This window comes from Cupressus sempervirens, chromosome 11 (assembly GCF_028749045.1).
Source record: "Cupressus sempervirens isolate cs-2001-9-10 chromosome 11, ASM2874904v1, whole genome shotgun sequence".
In the NCBI taxonomy this organism is placed as follows: domain Eukaryota; kingdom Viridiplantae; phylum Streptophyta; class Pinopsida; order Cupressales; family Cupressaceae; genus Cupressus; species Cupressus sempervirens.
Window position 1 is genome coordinate 827,882,891 of NC_143128.1, and position 21,542 is coordinate 827,904,432.

Consider the following 21,542-nt stretch of genomic DNA (forward strand, 5'->3'; position numbering starts at 1 on the left):
ACCTTATGGATATGTACTCTGAAGATGAGGAATGATTGCGAGAACAGACCATAACAACCAAGAAGCATAACAGAAAGGGACCTGCCAAGAAATGCTGTTGTAATCAACCTTTCTGTTATTCTTGTTTTTTGTTTTTCAAAAGAAGGACACCTGTCACCTACTGTAGCCTGAAGCTTGTTGCATCTCACATTATTTAAGTGAGATCCCAAGGCTAAAGAGTGGTCTGAATTTGGTTTTCACTAAGTGTTGTGCTTAGTTCCTTTTTGGTCCAAACATTTTTGGAAAGAAATTTATAGTATGCTTTTTCTGTCAAAATCTCTGAGAGATGGATGAATGTAAAAAGGACTGTGCTTCTTCTCTGAAGGTTTTTCTGGGTTTTTTGTAAAGGATATATCATTTTCAAAGGAAATGAATACAAGTTATGAACTGTCCCCTTATCTGTTCTTCTCTGAATTTTGTCTCCTTTTTAATACTGAGTTACCTTGATGTTGTGTGAGTAAAAGCTTATGCAATTGATTGCAATTTAGTAAGGCTGTACATCCATTTGTTATTGCTGTTAATTCAATGAATTAAGTAAAGGCTTTGATAAATGTGATGAGGTTGCTTGGGTGTTAATAAGGATTCTTGAATGATAAATTCTGGTAAGAATTGCTGATGAAAATTCGTTGCAAGGCAACAAATTAGATCTAAGAATTTACTTGACTCTGAATTCCCAATGGATTAGGCACTGATCGAGAGTATTTCAGCCAAAAGAGAAGTATATTATAACTAGCTTTTTCAAAATACATCATAAAATCAATTTTCATTTATCTTTCCTGTAAGATTTTCAAAGTTGGCCAGCACTTGCCTGCCTAGATTGTTTTAGCTTCATTTAGCCATTGTTGTTGGAAACATCTGCAGAGCTATAGAAGATTTCTTGGCCATATCTGTTCAAGGGATGTGTTTATCAGTTATTTACTTATATGTTTAAGGATTTAGAGATGAGAATCAAAATGAAACTAAGGATAATTCTCATACAATTATTCCATCTTTGAACCATCCCAGGGTGCACCCGCCCTGGTTTTACAGAGCCAAAAGAGTAGAAAACTGTCTAAGGTTTTATTGAAGTTGGGTCCTAATACTTTGCATATGCAAGTGATAATGAGAATTGGCTATTCTTTAGGTTGTGTATGTACTGATATCTAGGTACTAAGCCTTTTGTCGCCTAGTAGTTTTAGTACTGTTAACATCAAAATAAAACACCAACAGGGTCAGTGGGTTAGGTAGCACATGGTTTTAGCACATGGTTTATGTAATACCACTTGGTGGTTTTGTGGGACTTGCTACTATATAAGCAGCCACAAGGGTAGTTTTTGTAGAGAGAGAAAGAGTGACAAGGAGAAGAAAAAAGGCAAGAGTCGAGCGGGACAAGGCTTGATAGGTTAGCCAAGGGAGCATTTGTGAAGGTTGGAAGCATGGCATGGGATGTGTGGATTTATGCTTGTTCACATAGTTTGCTCGGTTGTGGCTATGGCCATGAAGGCTTCCATGGTTGTTTGGCAATGGTGTTTTTGCTGAATAATACATGATGATGGATGCTTTTGGAGGCTAGGTTTTTCCCTCAATGAGGGTTTCCCGGGGTATATCTTGTGTCACATTTTGTGGGTATGTTGTCTATTCTCTTGCATGTGGATTTTAATTTCATGTTTATTTCAGATCTATTATGGGTTATGTGGAAACGGTTATATTCTTTATTGCCAAGTTTCCTTACACATTTGTAAATCATTTAACTAGATGGCATTAAAAGTGAATAGCCTAAAGTCCTCTAACAAGGCTCACTTCTAACAAGGTGGCTGAAATCTCTTAATTGGCTCACACTTAACAGTGTGCATTGTAACCTTTAACAGAGTTGGCCTTTTACAGGGCATCACTTCATAAGAGTGAAAAGGAGTAGCATGTTACTCATGATTTTTTCCAAATTGTGTTTCCACATAAATCATTGTGTCAAGTGTGTTGATGAATTTGTTATGTTTCATGCTTTACATTTCTACAAGTTGGTTTGATAGTAACCTACAAGTTTTAGTGATTGCATAATCCTATGGATGAATGCATGGATATGAATGTTTTATGGGTTCAATAAGCTATGAAAAGTTTTATTTATACATTTGGACCTTGGATAACTGATTCACCCCCTGCCCCCCTCCCTCTCAGTTATTTTAAAGTATTCCAACAATTGTTATCAGAGCCTTCTGCTTAAGAAGACTAGTTTTAAGGTACTAGAAGCACAAAGATTGAGATGTCTAAAAGAGATGTACCCAAGTTCAATAGAGATAACTTTCTTGCATGGAAAAGTTTGATGAAGCTACACCTTGGAAGACTTGGAGATCATGCACAATCTACCATTTCAGTGAAACATGTTGATCCAACTGGAGTCCTAACTGTTGAAGATATGAAGAAGAAGAAAGAACACAATCAGGCAATGTTGGAGATTGCCTCTGTCCTAAGTTATGCTGAATTTGATGATATCAAAGGTCTTGATAGTGTAAAGAAAATGTGGGATGCCCTAGCCACCATCTATGGAGGAGACAAAAATGTTCAAAAAGCCAAATCTAAGAGTCTTAGAGGTAAGTTTGATGATATGAGAATGGAAGAAGGTGAGAATATTGCTCAATATGTTGCTAGAATAAAAGAAGTTGTTAGTGCAATAAAATGAGCTACTGGTCAGATAGATGATGATATTGTGCTAAGCAAAGTCTTGAGAACACTACTGCTTATTTATGCTATTAGAGTTTTTATAATTCAAGAACTGAGATGTATTCCAAGAAATAATCTAACCCTTGAAGGTCTAATAGGTAGACTTGTTTCTTTTGAGCTATCTCACTTTGATAATTACAAACCTGAGAATCTTGAATCTACTTTCAAAGCCAAGCTGTTATTAAAAGATTCTAATGAGGTGAAGTAGAAGAAGAAGGGAAAGATAAAATATGTGTCTACTGAAAATGATATAGATGAGGAAGATGTTGAAATATTGGAAGCACTACTGGCAAAAATCTTCCATAAAGGTAAAGCAAAGTTCAAATGTAAGTTACTCATCATTTTTTTCAATTATAATGAGGTTGGTCATATTGTTGTAAGATGTACACAAAAGAAGAACTATAGAGGTAGTGATAAGTACAAGATCAGAAGAGAAGATGACAGTAAAGATTACAAAGATAAAGGCAAAAAGTCATGCTACATTCTTGAAGAGGAAATGAGGGATGATTTTAATGAACATGATGATGAACTGGTGTATGTTGCAATGAAGGATGAATCTGATGAAGATGAGGCAACTGCACTTGTGACTTGTGTGAACAAAAATGATAGATAGATCATTGATAGTGGATGCTCACATCATATGACCAAAGACAAAAGTGAGTTCATTACCTTAAATTGTTATGATGGAAATAGTGTAAGATTTGGTAATGATGCACCATGTTTGATAAAGGGAAAAGGTTCTATCAAACTCATAGATAAGATTTCATGTGACAATGCTTACCATGTGTAGATGCTTAAAATCGTCCCAAATACTATATTAATTTTTTTAATATTTCCTTTGACATTATAGTTAATTTTTTATTAATTAATTATATTTTGTCATATTAAATAGGTTCATTTTCTTAATTTATTTAGATTTAATTTAAATGCATCTCTCTAATGTATTAAATTTATTTAATACGTAGTGCTCCATAAATCCTCTTTTAAATAAATTATAATTTATTTAATTCCCTCCATTCCATTAAATTCTTTATTCTTATGATTAAGTTAAATCTTATTTAATTTAATCCTGATCCTATCCTAAAACCTAATCTATACCCATCACTCTTATCCTTCTAAGCCTACTCACTACTTAATCCCACTTTATTATCCTAAACACCTTTCTAATCACCTTTTATCTCCTAAGTTCTTGCATCACACGTGTGAGAAGCTCATGATCCAATAAAGCTTCCACTTCATTTACACATCTTACACCTTTGTCCCCCCAGTCCTTCCCCTAAGGCTTCTCACACATGTGTGAGCACACCTTGAGCCTCTCAACCATAAAGGCTCTTTTTGACTTTTGCATGGCTTGTCCTTTAGGCCATGTGTCTCCATTGTGGCACCTATGTGGATGCCACATAGATGCCACCTCCCCAAGGTCTCTCTCAAACCTATAAATAAATCCCTTGTCTCAACCATTTCTCCATCTCCTCCACATGTATTGTTATTATGCTACTATAGTTCTAGAGATTTTTAGAGATTTTATTCTTAGAACTAACCTTTGGTAGTTGTTAGCATTACTTAGATTTCTAGCTTTTGCATTAGTTTCATGGTAGTATGATGTTGTAGGTTTCTTTCTTCATTGCATTTCATTCACCTCTGTATCCATGGAATCCTTTGTTGTCTTACTCATAGTCATTGCTTGAAGGTATTTCATTCACATTCTTAGTATAGATTTATTTCATATTGCATTTTCATCATCAAGAGATTCAATAGTTGTGTTTGGGAGAGCACATTTGCATCCCTCACACTTAAGCACACCAACAAGGCCTCTTATGGGCACCCTTGTTGAGTTGCTTTGAGGTTGTGTGAGGACTCTAAAATGTTGGTTGCATAGCTTTTTAAAAATCAAGTAGAATTAGTAGTTTTTCAATCTTATTTGCATCTTGAATGCACATGCTACTAATGTTTTCTTGTTTACGTGTGCTCTCAATAGGTTAGGTTTTTGCATATACACTATGTTGAAGAAATAAATTATAACTTGTTGAGTGTATATGTGAAAACCTAACCTATCGAGAGCACACATAAACAAGATTTCTAAGATATATGATGCAAATGGGGAACTAATTGGAAAAGGTGATCAAACCAAAAATAATCTATTCTATCTTGCTATAGAGGATGCTACTTGTCTTGTTGTAAAATTTGATGATGTATGGCTTTGGCACAAAAGACCTTATGTCATGTTAATTTTGATAACATGGTTAGCATCAATAACATGAAGAAAGTTAGAAGTTTTCCTAAGTTGAAGAAGCCTGATAATGTAGTGTGCAAACAATGTCAACTAGGCAAAATGACAAAGTCAAGTTTTAAGAGAAAACTTATACCTCTAAAGGAATACTAGATATTGTTCATGTTGACTTGTGTGGACCAATTGAAGTGAAAAGCTATAAGGGAGATAAGTACATAATGCTATATGTTGATGATTAATCTAGGTTGATGACAGTTATATTTTTGGAAAAAAAATAATTTGATGCTTTTCAAATGTTTAAGTGGTACTTGGAAAGAGTTGAAAAGGAAACAAGTAAAAGTCTAAAATGTTTGAGATCAGATAGAGGAGGAGAATTTACATCAAACAAATTTGAGATGTACTATAATGATAGAGGAATCAAAGGAAAAACATCTACCCCTAGAACCCCTCCACAAAATGGAATAGGTAAAAGGAAGAACAGATCTATAATGGACTGTGCTAGAACACTCATGATAGAAAAGAATGTTGATCTAAAATACTGGAGAGAAGATGTAAGTACAACTATTTATACCTTGAACCATTTGCAAATCAAGAAATGTACTGATTCAACACCTTTTGAGCTATGGTATGGATATCCACCCAATGTAAAATACTTTAAGGTATTTGGAAGTAAGTGTTACATTCTTAAAGATGTTAGGAATGGCAAGCTTGATGCAAAAAGTGAAGAAGGTATATTCCTAGGATACTCTACAAGAAGTAAAGCCTGTAAGTGTTTGAATACTAACACTAACAACATTGTGGAAAGTGCAAATGTGAATTTTGATGAATATACAATAGTACATGAGGCTAAACTTATGAAAAATCCAGAAGAATACAAATAATTTGTATACTTTTATGAAGGAATGTTTGTTGAAGAAGATGCTGCAAATCAAATTTCAAATCAATAGCAAGTTACAATGACTATCAAGTCACACCCTATGAATGTCGAGTTGTATTCAAGAACTGAGTTGCATTTAGATACCGAGTTACAAAATGAAGTAGATGCACATTCTAATTCTAAGATTAGTACACATGAAATAGATGTTGAAATACCTCACAGAGATATACATAGTGATTCCGAAGTTAAAAGACAAAATGAAGAAACAAGAACTAAGCCAATTTTATCTAAGTATGTCAAGAGACATCATGTTGCTACTCAAATCATTGGAGATAAAGATACTAGAACAATGACAAGAAACAAATTGAAAAATAAAACATGTTTGTTGAGCTTGAAGGAACCCAAAATAGTAAAAGATGCACTAGAAGATGTTGACTGGTACAAATCCATGGAAGAGGAGATTAAACAAATAGAGAACAAAACATAGAGTCTAGTTCCTAGACCAAAAGACAAGAATGTGATTGGTACCAAGTGGGTATTTAGAAACAAGTTAGATGAGAATGGTGAAGTCAGAAGAAACAAAGCAAGATTAGTTTGCAAGGGATATGCACAAGAAGAAGGAATAGACTATGGATAGACATTTGCCCCTGTTGCTAGATTGGAAGGAGTAAGAACTCTACTGGGTTATGTTGCATACAAAGGTTTCAAATTTTATCAGATGGATGTTAAAATTTGCATTTTTTAATGGTATATTAGAGGAAGAAGTTTACATAGAATAGCCAGAAGGTTTTTTTGATGATAACAATAAGAACATGGTATGTAGATTGTACAAAGCTCTATATGATTTGAAACAAGCACCAAAAGCATGGTATTAGAGACTTCATAATTATCTTGTGAAGATTGGGTTTGAAAGGACTATTGATAACAACAATTTGTACATAAAGACAGAGAAAGGCAAAGGTATTTTGTTATCTAAAATATTTGTTGATGATATCATATTTGGAGGTCAAGATGCTTTATGTAAGGATTTTGCAAATTATATAAAGTAAGAATTTGAAATGTCTATGTTTGGAGAGATCAAATTTTTTTTGGGTTTGCAAGTATATCGGATGAATAATGGTATATACATCACTTAGTCAAAGTATGTCAAGGAAATCTTGAAAAACTTTTGGATTAGAGGATTCCAAACCAGTAAGTACACCTATGATGATAGGACACAAGTTGTCAAAGAATGATGATTCTACTGAGGTGAACCAAACCATGTATAGGTTTATGATTGGAAAATTGAAATATGTAGTACATAGCAAACCTGATATTGCATTGTTTGTAGGATAGTTGTAAGATTTTATACTAATCCCAGGGACAATCATTTAATGGTTGTGAAGAGAATAATGAGGTATTTGAAAGGAATAGAAGAGTTTGGTCTACTACAAAAAGAATGAAAAGTTTGAATTGAGAGCCTACACTAATGTTGATTGGGCTAGAAACATTGATGATAGAAAGAGAATCAATAGAGGAGCATTTTTCTTAGGCAAGAGACTAGTTACATGAACTAGCAAGAAACAAAGTTGTACTTCAAAATCCATTGTTGAAGCTGAATATGTTATTGCTGATGTAAATTGCACAAACATTGTATGGATCAAATAGCTACTCAAAGGGATGAAGGAAGAAATCATAGAACCAATTATACTTTATTGTGATAGTACAAGTGCTATCAATATATCAAAGAATCCAGTGATGCACACAAAGACAAAGAACAATGCAATCAAGTATCATTACCTGAGAGAGTTAGTTTAAGATAAAGAATTCAAGATGGAATATGTCAATGCAAAGGAGAAAATTGTTGATATCTTCACAAAACCATTACCTAAGGATGCTCATGAGTACCTAAGAGGTAAACTAGGGGTGATACCCCTATCAAAGGCTATCTAAATAATAAGAGGAGTGCCTTACATCAAACAAGTTGATTGTCATATGTTGCAAATTGATGCAATGGATCTTACTTTAGGAACTGCCTAAAGTAATCACAGAACTAAAACTTCAAAAAAATCACAGGCAAGGTGACAGAGGGAGAAACTGAAGAAATTGCAAAAGCCTATATCTGCATGTTTAAGATAAAAAGATGACATGTCTTTGCCATTGTTGTCAAAGAGGGAGAAATTTACTAATCAAAAGAGGGAGATAGATCAAAGCCAAAATGTATAATCATAGAGGGAGATATTTTGTTGATCAAACCAGTATAAATGCTAGGGGAGATATTCCTTATCAATAGTATGATTATGAATCAAGAGGGAAATATTAAGAGATTGTTGTCAAAGAGATGAAGAGTGTTAAGATCATGAATATTAGAAGAAAACACATGTATGATGAAAAATATAGAGAAGAATACAAGAAAGAGGGGGAAATCCTAATCTATTTATACAAAGGGAGATACAAGAAGGAACTTAGAGGGATCATAAGAAGGAGTTTTATAACCTAATCAGAAGATGGAAGTTGCTAATAGAGGGAGAAATTTTGATGCAAGTTTTCTTTTTGTTATTTTCTTACTATTTTAACCTAGTTAGTTTAGTTGAACAAGATGTTCATCATTTGATTGACTTAGTTGATCAATTTGGTTTTCCATCAATGCCAAAGAGGGAGATCATTGAGATCTAATTGAAAAGATCATTATTGAGAGAGATTATTGAAAAAGGGAGATTGTTGAAGAAGACTATGTGTTTCAATCATTATTTTGTCATGGATGGCAAACCTATTATTTTCTAGTAAGATAACTACTTATAAGATTCAAGTACTAACACTTAATTGAATGATGAAGAGGATTTGATCAATAAGATGTAACAAAATCACATAGAGGAAAGGTTGAGTTATGATTATGTAATGAAGTACAAGGATTAGTTAAGATAGTGATGACATGATGTATTGATAATCTATTTAAGATTATAAATGTTGGCTACACTAAGAAAGTTTAGAAGAACAAGTTACACAAAGTTTTTCTACCAAGCTTGACCGAGTGGATAGTAGGTGTCAAGAAATGTCAGTGCAAGCTTAGTAGAAAGTTAGTTGGAGCCAAGTAAAAGAAAATTCTAGTGGATGTTTAGTAAGATACTTGATGCTGAGTAAAGTTTAGTTGATGCCAAGCATCAATAAACTTTAGTTGATGTTGAGTGAATTCATAATAGATGCCAAGAAATATAGTATGTGTCGAGCATCAGAACGTTGATGATGTCGAGCTGCTGCATTATTTTAAAGATCAAAGATTCATTGAATTTGAGCTAACAAGTTTGTTTTCTTGAATTGTGTGAACTAGGTGGAAGATAAGGTTGATGAGCTGGTGGCACAAAATTTGAGGTAAACTATTTATACATGAATTCAAATGGATTCTAGAAGAAATTTCTAAAAGAGATATGAGATATGGGATTGATAGATTGTATCCTACCAGTTGGTGTAAATAGATATTTACTATTTACACTTTACTTAAGTTTACTTAGGTTAGTAAATTATTTTATTATTTTGCATTATTTTATTATTAATTTTGTGTGACACTTAGGAGTTTGCATATCTTTATGAGTTTTCATGTTGACAACACAAGAGTACACAACTCTAATTCAACACATGGTGTCTACAACATTGGAGCTTGCATCATTCACTGAGTTGTCATGTAGACAACACAATTATTTGCACTCCTAATTTAACACATGGTGTCTACAACATAAATTTGTGTGCTACACTATTGTAGGCTTATCCTCTCATCATTGCACTTACTTATGTGCTTAATGGAGGATAACCCATATCTAGTGGACATGTGCCTGGTTCTATCATATCATGATGCTAATTCCTAGGCATTCTAGATGCATCTTGGAGACCTTTATATACAGGCACTCCTAGTGTACTTGTACATTGAATTGAATACTATATAGTTATTCTATTCATACTCTGGTCTATTTTGTGCTTATGTTTGAGTTCATTGGTCTTGGGTGAATTTTTCCCTAAGGAAAATTCTTACATGGTATCATATCTAAGGGAGATTCTTGTCACATAGCCATTGGAGACCTTGTTATTTCATCTCTTGAAGGGACTTGATTTAGATCCAGAGCATCTGCAATAATTGGGAGTGTCTAGAGTTGAAGCGAACCTTGCCATTGCATCTGGAGTGACGATTCTGTGAAAATTGGCTATAAATTTTCCTATTTTAGGCTATAGTTGATCATGAGGCAAAAAAAATTTGCAAACTAGAACCCAAAGGCCCGATTTGCAAATCCAGTATCATCATTGTTTGATCTGGTTAATTCATTTTTAGATCTATTTTTCTTTGTATTTTTGAAATTTTTTTTTTGAAATTTTTTTGCCCAATCGAGATAGTAGAGAATTTTTTTTTTTAGAACTGGGCAGTCACACCCCATCCTTGCAGAGAATATTTGAGTAGAATGTTCTTTTAATTCATATTGTTTGGCATTATTTTATGGCTGCACTGGTAAGCATAATATTGGCGACCATCCAAAAGTCTGGACCGACCCTTTCCACTAGTGAGCAGACCCACTATTTCCAGTTTATTTTTTTTATAACCCGCAATCGCATACATTTAAACATCCTTGTTTGTCCACATACAAAGGATGTGGGGCTAAAGAGTCCCCACTCCGGGCACCATTAAATCCTTCTAGCAGAGCTTCTGGTCCTCTTCTTGCCAATTAATGGTAATTTTTCGCTAACAAAGATCACTCACTAGAATGGTGATAAACTCCTACCATGAAACAAAATCTGACAGTCCTTTTGCATTCCAGCTAGCAAATCTGCCAGTCAGCAATACAATTGTGCCAGCTATACTTGTCATACATACAGTCAACAACACATCAGACTTTTGTAAGCGGAATCAGTGGTGACACATCAATTTTTTTTTGTACATGTTTGTACAAATCTATATGTGTTGACATCATCAACTGCACAGGTGGCATCGTCGCTACATTAGCAAGGGCCTGCATTTTTGCTAATGTCAGCAAACTAGTAGGATAAAATTGATGGTCATCTAACCATCATTTGAGGGCAATTTTGAACTACTGCAATAGCCATTTAACCATCAAATTTAACATAGTATTTTCCTCTCAAGACCCCTCTTCAGATGCAATTTTGATTTGGCAGCTCGACTTTGAGAGGCCATAACTCAGTCATCCGGACTCCAAATCAGGTGTAATATTTTTTTATTTTGGGTAGAAATTTCTAAAAAAATTAGTGGCATAGCTTTTTTCTAGTTTTGGTGCATGGATTTTTCAAAATAATTATTTTTTGGCAACTGTACCTATCTAATCCTGCATTTTACAACTTCAAACGCACAGTATGGGCTCATTTGGACTCCTTTTCAAGTTCCATTTTTTTTTTAAGTGAATTTTTTTTGTCTACTTTTTAGATTTGTAGTTAGATTGTAGGCTTGTGTGGACAAAAAAACCACTGTTAGAAATAGGTCCTATTTTGCATTGTAATGATTTACAATTGTTGTATTTTTTGAACTACATTGTAAAGGTCTAGATTTGCACTCTAAATAGAGTTTGTAATCAGAAAAATTAGAAGCCCACTTTCTCCATTTTGACAAGTGGACTATTGTAAATGCACTATATATAAAGTGCCAAAATCATACATTTGGGGGTAGGATTTTTTGATTGAGTGAAAAGGGGGGGTGTGTATTATGTATTGTGTCTCCTTGATCTTGTGTTCTTGCATTATGGTTTCTTTTTCAAATTTAAGTCCACATATTTATGCTACTTGGAAAGAAAACATTAAAGAACCATTGGTAGAAAAAGGTTTACTACATTATGTAACTTTTGTAGCCAAGAAACCTCCTACTGATACTAATGAAGCTCAAAAGGAAGACTTGGAATCCAAACAAGAGATGGCCCTAGGAACCTTGTTGAAAAATATCTCTAATCCTGTCAAATTTCACATTAGGAAGCTTACCGATCCAATAGAGGTTTGGGCTAAACTTGAAGCATTGTATGAGACAGTAGATGAAGACATGGCTTACACCATAGAGGACAAACTTCTCAAGTTAGATCCTAGGAATTTTGACACCATCAAAGACTATCTTACCCTATAGGGCACAACTTAAGGATTGTGGTGAACCCATCAAGGATGGAAAGATGATCAAACACATCATGACTCATCTTCCACCTGAATATGCTCCTTTTGTTTCTAGTTTTAATACTCACAAATTAACAATGGGTAGTTCCTACATTAAGCCTTATTTTGAGAAATTTTCAGAAATGTTGATCTTAGAACATGACAATCTAGTGGGTATGGGAATTCTCAATTCTTCCAAGACCAAAGCCTTGGTAGAAAATCAAGGTAATTCAGGTGGTAAAAACTCCAATAAGAAGCAGAAGTAGTGGAAGGCTAAGCCACAAGATGACACACAACAATCCTCCTCAAAATAGAAATCTTCCTCAAATCAATCTTCTTCCACTCAAAAATCTTCTTCACAACAAGGAAAGTCTTCTTCCAAAAATAACCAAAAGGGGAACAATTCGAAAAAAAAAGGAGAAGAAAACTTGCTCCTATTGTAAGAGGAATGTTCATGATGAATATGAGTGAAAAGATAAGTAGATTGATGAATTGGTGAACGTAATAAGGAAACACAAATTTGATGTACCAAATGTATATAAAGATAAGGGATCTTCAATCACTTCAAAGGGTAAGGGACAAGCTTTGGTAGCAAGTAAAAACAATGCTATGGAATGGGTTCTTGATTCAAGAGCAGCACATCATTTGGGTGCTTCAAGGGAGTAGTTTTCCTCTTTAAAACCATCAAATGTACCTTACATCTATGTGGGCAATGATACTCAATTGGAAGTAGAAGGTAAAGGAAATTTTGAGTTGGAAAATGGTGTCTTCAAGGATTTTCTACATGTTCCTAACCTTAGCACCAACCTTTTCTCCATCTATCAGATAACTCACTATGGATGTGGCAACAAAGTAGAGTTCCTCCCTGATATAGTTGTGGTAAAAAATCTCCAAGATGATTCTATGGTGGCAGCTGGAAAGGCTAATCATGAGACAAGACTTTATTCTTTCTCACATTTTGTGCCTAAGTCAACTTCCCTTGCCTTGTTGACTCATTCAAATACATGAAGTAAACTGTGGCATGAGAGATTTGGAAATCTCAATTATCGTTACCTTCAACAACTCAATAGCAAGGATATGGTCATTGGTCTAACTCAAGTAAAGTATTCAGAGGGTGCATGTCCAGGTTGTGAAGTAGGCAAGCATCCCAAAGAAAAATATGACAAGGGGAAGTCTTCGAAGCAAACTGTTGTTCTTGAATTGGTTCATAGTGATGTAGTTGGCCCATTTTCTGTACCATCCTTTGGCAAGACCCATTATGTTCTCACATTTATTGGTGACTTTTCACAATACACTTGGGTCTTTTTTCTTGCTCATAAGAGTGAAGTATTTGATAACCTCATCACCTTCAAAGCTCAAGTTGACAAAAAATTAGGGAAAGCCATCAAGATGCTACAAATAGACAATGGCAAGGAATATGTCAACTCCAGGCTTGTAGATTTTTGTATTCATGAGGGTATTGATCTTCAACATTTAGTTGCATACATGCCATAGTAGAACGGTGTTGCTAAAAGAAAGAATAGAACCCTTAAGGAAATGACCACTTGTATGCTTCAACATAAGTCTCTAGATCAAGTGTTTTGGGTAGAAGCCATGTGTTGTGCCAACCACATCTAAAACAGAAGTCTACATAAGGCCTTAGATGGAATTACACCTTTTGAGGTGTGGTGTGGTAGAAAACCAAGTGTAAAGCACTTCAAAGTTTTTGGTTTTCCAGCATGGGCAAGGATACCTCCACAAAAGTGAAAGGCATTAGAACCACAAAGCAAACCATGTATATTTGTTGGATATCCTAACCATCTCAAGGCATACAAACTAATAGATCTAGAGATTCATGAAATATTTTATGAGAGGAGTGTTCACTTTGAAGAAACTTGTCCAAGTTTGGCTTCTTCAACTCCTCCTTCTTCCTCCTTCGTGGATAGTGATCATAGTGATGATAGTGACTCAGAAGAGGACATTCCTTCAACTTTGACTCACAAGACACCACCTTTGTAAGGTTCACATATAGTTGAGGACATTCCTTCTTCTTCCACTAAACCTCATTGGGCACAACAAACCCTTGATGCAACAGGTTCATTGGTGGGAAATCCTTTAGACACTTGGAGGACAAGGTCATAGCACAAGTCATTTCCACATGCCTATATAGCCATTTCTTCAAATCTATAGTCATTTAAGGAAGCATCTAGGATTCCAAAATGGGACAAGGCTATGGAGGAAGAATATAACTCTTTGATAAAAAACAACACTTGGGACTTAGTTCCCCTTCCTAAGGGAAGAAAGGTGGTTTGGTGTAAGTGGATCTATCGAACCAAATTTGTAGCGGATGGAAGTGTGGATGTCATGCCCTAAAGTTATGAGATGAGACACAACCCAAAAAAAAAATTTAAGGGAAATAATAGACAAGTTTATTACCTACTAACATCGAATATGATGACAATGTTGAGTTCAAGTCTCAAGTTGCATGAATAATTTACTAGAGTCCTAGGGTTTTAATCAACCCTTTGAGCCCTTGAAATATTACATCTTATTTTATTTCCAACAATCAAGGTTCTACCTATATCATTATTCAAGATGACATTTACTCATTTCACATTATGTAATTCATATGCATATATTAATACCAAAGTAGGTTAGATTGAAAATAGTTACATAGTATAAGTGATAATGAATTACTAAGCACATAAATTGAAGGACACCTAATATATCTGGAGGGCTAGTACTAACGCAATGGTCAAGTTTTATAAAAGTGTTCACGATTTAATATTTTTAATGCATCTTAATACATCCTATGTATTAAGTGTATTGGTTAAGATTTGTTACATGAATTGTTTATGTAAAGATTAGGTGCATGCAATTATATAATGTTTGTATATAATGTATTTTGTCAAATTGATATATATGTCTATATCTTTCCATATGACTAATATAGCAAAATGTGGTGTCCATAAACGTCCTATCACTATTCAATTATATTAACTGACTTCCAAGTTTATTTCAATTCAAGTAAACTCCTTACTAATTTGGTTGATGGAAGGATAGCTTGAATTTTTATAATAAGACTATATTCATATACTCTAAATGTATAGATCATAGTTCATTGTCAAGCATACTTGCACTAATAGATTTGGCATCAATTTGCGACGGCTATGTGTCGCAATTACGACAGCAATGTGTCGCCACTGTGACAAACATAGACGTCGTAGTTATTTAGTCACGATTTATGACATCTACCCTTGCCGTCGCATTTGTGACGCCTATCTGTCGCTATGCAGCCACCTTGTTGTCCCGTCATCCTCGTCAAAATTCTTGTGTTTTCCAATTGCGACGGGGTTGCCGTCGCACCTACAGCAACCCCGTCGCAATTGAAGGGTAGGTGTGACAGTAACTGCATCAAAATTCTTGTGTTTTCCATTGCAATTGCGACACCAACCCCTCCAATTGCATCGAGGTTACTGTAGGTGCGACGGCAACGCCATCGCAATTGCAACAGTTGAAGGATTAAAAAAAAAAAAAAAAATTCCGTGCTTTAAGTTGTCCTTCAATTGATATTTGGATGCCTTTATTGAGGGTTTATCCAGTAGGACCAGTGCTGCTTCCATAGGCAAGCCATGCATTATGCTAGAAAGGGCTGAGAGTACTTTGTCTCAAAATGAAGCTCTCTTTAGCCTGGAACTGGGTTGCTCAAACTATCTACCAGTGCCATGTTTTTCCTGTGATAGGAAAATGTACAAGATAGAAAATAAAATGTAAAATCCATTGGAACAGGCTGAAGAGATCAATAAGGAAAACTCACTCGCCTATACAATTCTAATGATTTATAGATTTCACTAAAGTTGACACCTAGACAGTGCTCTTCTGACATAGAAGTTACTTCCAACATCCATGTAGCTGGATTATAACCTTCCTTGATCTATGGAACCCCCTCAATGGCCTACATGAATCATTTTCAATTAGCTGAAACATATATGATGATTGCAGCTAGTGCTTGACTCTTAAGCTCAACATATCAAAATTATTGTATCGTGAGTTGATAAACATACGGGTGATTAATAAATTTGTACGTACTTGGAAATCTCTTGAACCACGTGCTAAATTTATTTCCCTTTGCGTAACATTGGAATCTCCATTACGATGAGCTTCTTTAACCAATGAAGATACACCTTCCCATGTTAATGTGCGACCAGAATGTTGATATCGTTCAATCCATACCGTCATCCAATCAAGATTGTTTGCAATATACAAATGTAGTGCATCCCACTCTTGAGCACCTGTACAAAAAAAAAATAGACAACTTACAACCGATTTATTTTGAAGATTAAGAAATAATTTATTACAATAACATCTTATAATTTATTACCTCTCACTTTCCTCAATGTACCTTTCCCCATCAAGTACTCCCCTTCTAATTTTTTAAAAGGCTCAAGATCCCAAATGCGATCTACATGGATATTTGATGAAAACTTAGGAAGATATTCAGTAATGTACACCATAGTCTGGTATACCATATATCCCTCTACCATAGAACCCTCAGGATGTGCTCTTTGTCGAACCAAAGCCTTCAAAGATTTCAAATGCCTCTCAACCATCCACATTGACCTAGTGTGTACAGGTCCACACAATTCAATCTCCTTAACTAGGTGTATGAGGTAGTGTTCCTGTGCATTGAAAAAAGTTGGAGGTAGACACTTTTGCATTTCACACAGTAAATGAGGAATTCTTCTCTTCCAATAGTTTATATCTTCTTTATGGATTTCTTTAGATGACAACCACCTACATTAAGAGATTCAAGTCACAAAAAATATATAGATATGAGACTTTACAAAATAATATACAATAGATTACATAGCACGAAAAACAAATCATGAATATAATAAATATATACAACAAATTGAACAGATATTACTGCTTACCTCATATATTTTCCAAGATCGTATATCACTTGTTTGATGTTATTGTTGAAGTGCTCTGGGAGAGATAGAGGAAGCACGTACTACAGTAATTATAAACCAATCATTTCATTGTTTTCTAACATAACATAATGAACAATTCATGTAGTTTATGAATATATTGTAAATGCAGAAGAACATAACTTACCTTGACGAAAGTATGCCAATCATGTGTTTTGAGCCCTGGCTCAAATTCACTTTTTTTTGATATGAGATTGTTTATGTTCGCAACAAATCTTGTGGGAAATCAAATTTTTCATATGACTTCTTTTATGGCATCACTTTGCTGCTCTGTTAATAACCATGGAAGGGCACTTATATTAATCTGATCTCTATTGCTATTTGAGTGAATGAAATTTTTCAATGCATGATTGGATTCATGTATGTCATTACAAATTTTGACAATTTTTTCTTTGTCACGCCTTCCATCCAATATTTTCCACAATGTCTCTGTTATATTCTTTCCAATATGCATAGTATCAAACAAATGCACAATTTGTAAGTGCTCGTAGTAGGGCAACCTACTAAATTGTCTGGGATAGCTTTTTAGTCCCTTTGGAAGGTTTTCAGTATTGCCTTGACGACCTTCACGATCATCAATTACACAATTAGTCAACAAAAATCACAATAGAAATATATAAATTACAAACATAAACCATTAGGTGGAATGGCATTACCTCGATGATTAATTCTATTATATTCCAACTTCCATAGGTGAGGTGTCATTCTTCATGGCTTTGATGTAGTCTCTTCTTTCCCATTGAAAAGATGTTTTTTCGTACTTCGATACTTATGATTCTTGTGGAGGAAGTGTCTACACTCATCAAACACCTGCTTTCCTAAACTTTTTGAATGATGAGATTTCATCTTTAGACCACAAATTGGACATGCAAATTTTCACTTTGTTTGAAAACATACAAGATAATGATGTAATTGGATTATTAAATATGTTGATTTTTATAATTAGAATTATTGTGCGCAACTTGAATTCACTATAACATACCACAAAAATGTGTTAGCCCTGGGGCATCATGTATTGTCCATGCAATTATTGCATGGAATTGAAATTGTCTTTGTCGTATTGGTCTAGACACGTCATACATAGTGACACCGTTCCATAACTCCACCAACTCGTCGATAAGAGGCTCAATATATACATTCATATCTTTTACTTGATATTTACCTACTTGAATGAACAGTAACATTACATAGTTATTGTGACCATTTTACTGCAAGAAGTACGTGTAAATTAATAACTATCAAATGATAAGATACCTGGAACAATTATTTCCAACATAATGTGCTCCCTCTTTATTGACATCCATGGAGGAATGTTATTTTTGATAACAAAAACAAGCCACACCGAGTAAACAGATATCATTTTTCTCCAAATGGATTGACACCGTCCGCTGCCAATGAAAGCCTGAGATTACGAGGTTGTTCTTTGACGTTTTGCCACTTTTCCTCTATGTGCATAAATGTCAAACCATCCGCAGGGATTCGGATAATGTCATCTCGACTTCTATTGTGTGCATGATAATTCATAAATTGAGCCAAGCTACTACACTTGAATAATTGTCGCATCCGTGGAATAATGGGGATGTAACGAAGAACCTTTTGAGGCACCTTTTTTGTTATTCGATCTGTTTGATATCTACTCGTATGACATACAGGGCATTGTGTTGCAAATTCATGTTCTTTATCATATATAATATGATCATTGGGACAAGCATGTATTGCTTCATACTCCATTCCAATATCTTTCATAACAGCAGTTAATTCTCGATATGAGCGAGGTAGAATATTTGATGATGGTAACAGAAACTCGCCTATCAATCTACAACAAAAAATATAAGTTGTTAATATAAACAATATTAGTGGTACATTATTCACCCTTTGTTAACTATAAAGACATATATGACATACCTTATCATACGTGACATTGTTATGTTGGATAAACCATTCATAACCTTCAAGTTCAACAACAACAATACAGCAGACAGAAGAGTTGTTTGGGAGTCTTTGTATAGGGGCTTGTATGCCTTCTGAAGTAGAGGTACATCGAGGCTATCATCGTCATCATGATCAGATACGCTTGGACTAGATGTGTCATGGATCAATGTATTTATACCATCCTCTTCAATTGTGTTTCCTGGTGCATGATCGTCATCTTCCATGGAATCATTATCTTCACCTTTGATATTTGCACCTCCATGTTCCTCCACTTCAAAAACCATATTCTTCGGATTGTTGTGGTTCATATCATGTACTTCCCTGGGAAGATCAACCTATATAAAATTGATTAACATAAATAAACCATGATCATCAACTCATCATCAAGTGATTTCATATGTATATAAATTGTTAAAATGATATAATGAACGACTTACCAATGGATGATAGTCATGCCCCCGTTCAATGTGACCATTCTCCCTACAATGTCTCTTAACTATTTTGATTAGCAGTCTTCTACGGTTTAAGCCCTTACAAATATTGCAAGGACAATAACATTTTCCATCACCTTTTCTTTTCAAGTTAGACCACAATCTAGCGATTGTCTCCCTGTTTTGTTCTTCACTTATATTATCTGACATGATCGTTCTTTGCAAGAAGCAAAAATCGGGCTATGAAAACTTCGGTCTATTGCAACTTTCAAAAACTAAGCAAAACTGTCAAAAGTACACAAATCTTCTTAGACCTAGCTAAATACTTTAATATTTTAAAAATACTTTCTTTGACTTTATTCCTAAGATTATTTGTAAAACTTTGACCAACCGCCTGAAGGTCTTATTTCAAGAGACCTTACAACATTAAGCCACTAAAAGCAATTTCAAAACATATAAGCTAAAAGTCTAGTTAAAATATACATTAGAATTATTAAAAAAACAATTTTCATACCCGAGCGCGTGGCTATAACTCGTGCAACGGCTTTCTTGCTTAGCTGTAGAAGCTCTCCAGCAATCAAATTATACAAACTACAAGGCCTAACAAAAATTTCAAAACATATAAGCTACAAGTCTAGTTAAAATATACATTAGATTAGATTCAACAATAGCAAGCAATGTTATTTAGAATTAGATTCAAAAAACCTTAGCAGTGTAAATAGCCATCTCCTCTAAACTGGACTCCAAACACGAGGGGGCATTCACATACTCTTCCCCTAAAGGTATCCTGAAGAACAAAAGCCACTATTCTTGAGTTTGTGAATTGCACCTCGAGATGAATGAAGCTTAAAAGGAATGATTATTGTTTTCATACATTTAAATCAGGATGTAATATTTATTCATAAGTATATACCTTGCAAGCACTTAAAATTGTTGTTATATGTGTTGCAGGAAAAGAAGAAGTTTATACTTATGTGTACAGACGCACTTCCTATATGCGATCCAAAGCTCGAATGTTATCAAGTGTGTCCAATGATGGGGAGAGACCTCCATGCAAGCAGAAGATCTGCAATGAAACAAAAGAAAAGAAAATTTTCTTATAGTAAGAACAAGTTTTTTGTGCTGCACAGGGTACCAACAAAATAGTGTATAATATCTTTTTCTTTACCTGGCTTTCAATTCAGCATGAGAATATTTAATAGAAAATTCAAGTTGATAAAATATATATAATTTTTCCATGACTAGATTTTATTTTGACCAGGTTGGGCCAGGTGATCTTGTGGAGATCTCTAGTATATTTCTTCCTATGCCTTACACAGGCTTTCGAACCATGCGAGCAGGTTTGGTGGCTGATACATACCTGGAAATGATGTCAATTACTCATTTCAAGAAAAGATACGAGGAGTGAGTTTTAGCTTTTCGTGTGTCATTAAATTTTCTCTTTCTTGTTTTGTAAGGACTTCTATTTTTCCAAACATGATCCTCATTTCATATAAGAAATACCATCAGTGAAGCTATATTACACTTTATGCTAGGACCAATAGGGGAATAGTAAAAATAGATTTGATCAAATGTCAAAATCATTCCTAATAGAAAAGTGATTACATTTTTAGGCAGCAGGATGGTTTAACTACTATATTCATTAATAACTGAAAATTTGTTTACAAGGCTTGTTTGTATATGAGCTAACCTTGGTTATTGACACATTAACATCAGCTATAATGACATTAAGCAGTATTTTTGAATTACTTAAACTTCTCTTGGCCTGGTATTTTGGTGGCCTAGTATTTTGGTGGAAACATTTGCTTGCTGATTTGAAGGCTAATAGGTCTATTAGTATGGCAGCTTAAACTTGCATGGACTAATTCAGTTGTCTTGATAGGGTTCAAACTTAGATATTGATCTTATTGTTTTCGCATGTTGCAAATTTTGATAATAAGCTCGTGACATTGAAAAGTCTCAAACTTGATATGAGACTGGTTCTGACAGATCTCAACTTTTCATAATGAGCTTGTTATTTTGATAAATCTCAATCAGGGACTAGTTTTGCCCATTGCTGCAATTTGAAAAAATGACCAAACATCATTATCCAGTATGAGTAGCCAGCATGATTCTAGAGTAACTCTATATTATCAGTGAAGAAAATATCAAAAATCACAAATTGGGTACAATCAGTATGTTATGGAGGGACATGTCTCCAGTTAAATTTTCCACACAAGTTATCTAAATAGCCTTAAATAATTGGAGTAAATTAACAAGAACCA

At 34.5% G+C, this 21,542-nt stretch overlaps 1 pseudogene; it reads left to right on the top strand.

Moving 5' to 3' along the window:
• Nucleotides 1–21,542, top strand: part of LOC149532121 (DNA replication licensing factor MCM7-like) — a 156,417-nt pseudogene that overhangs the window by 125,031 nt on the left and 9,844 nt on the right.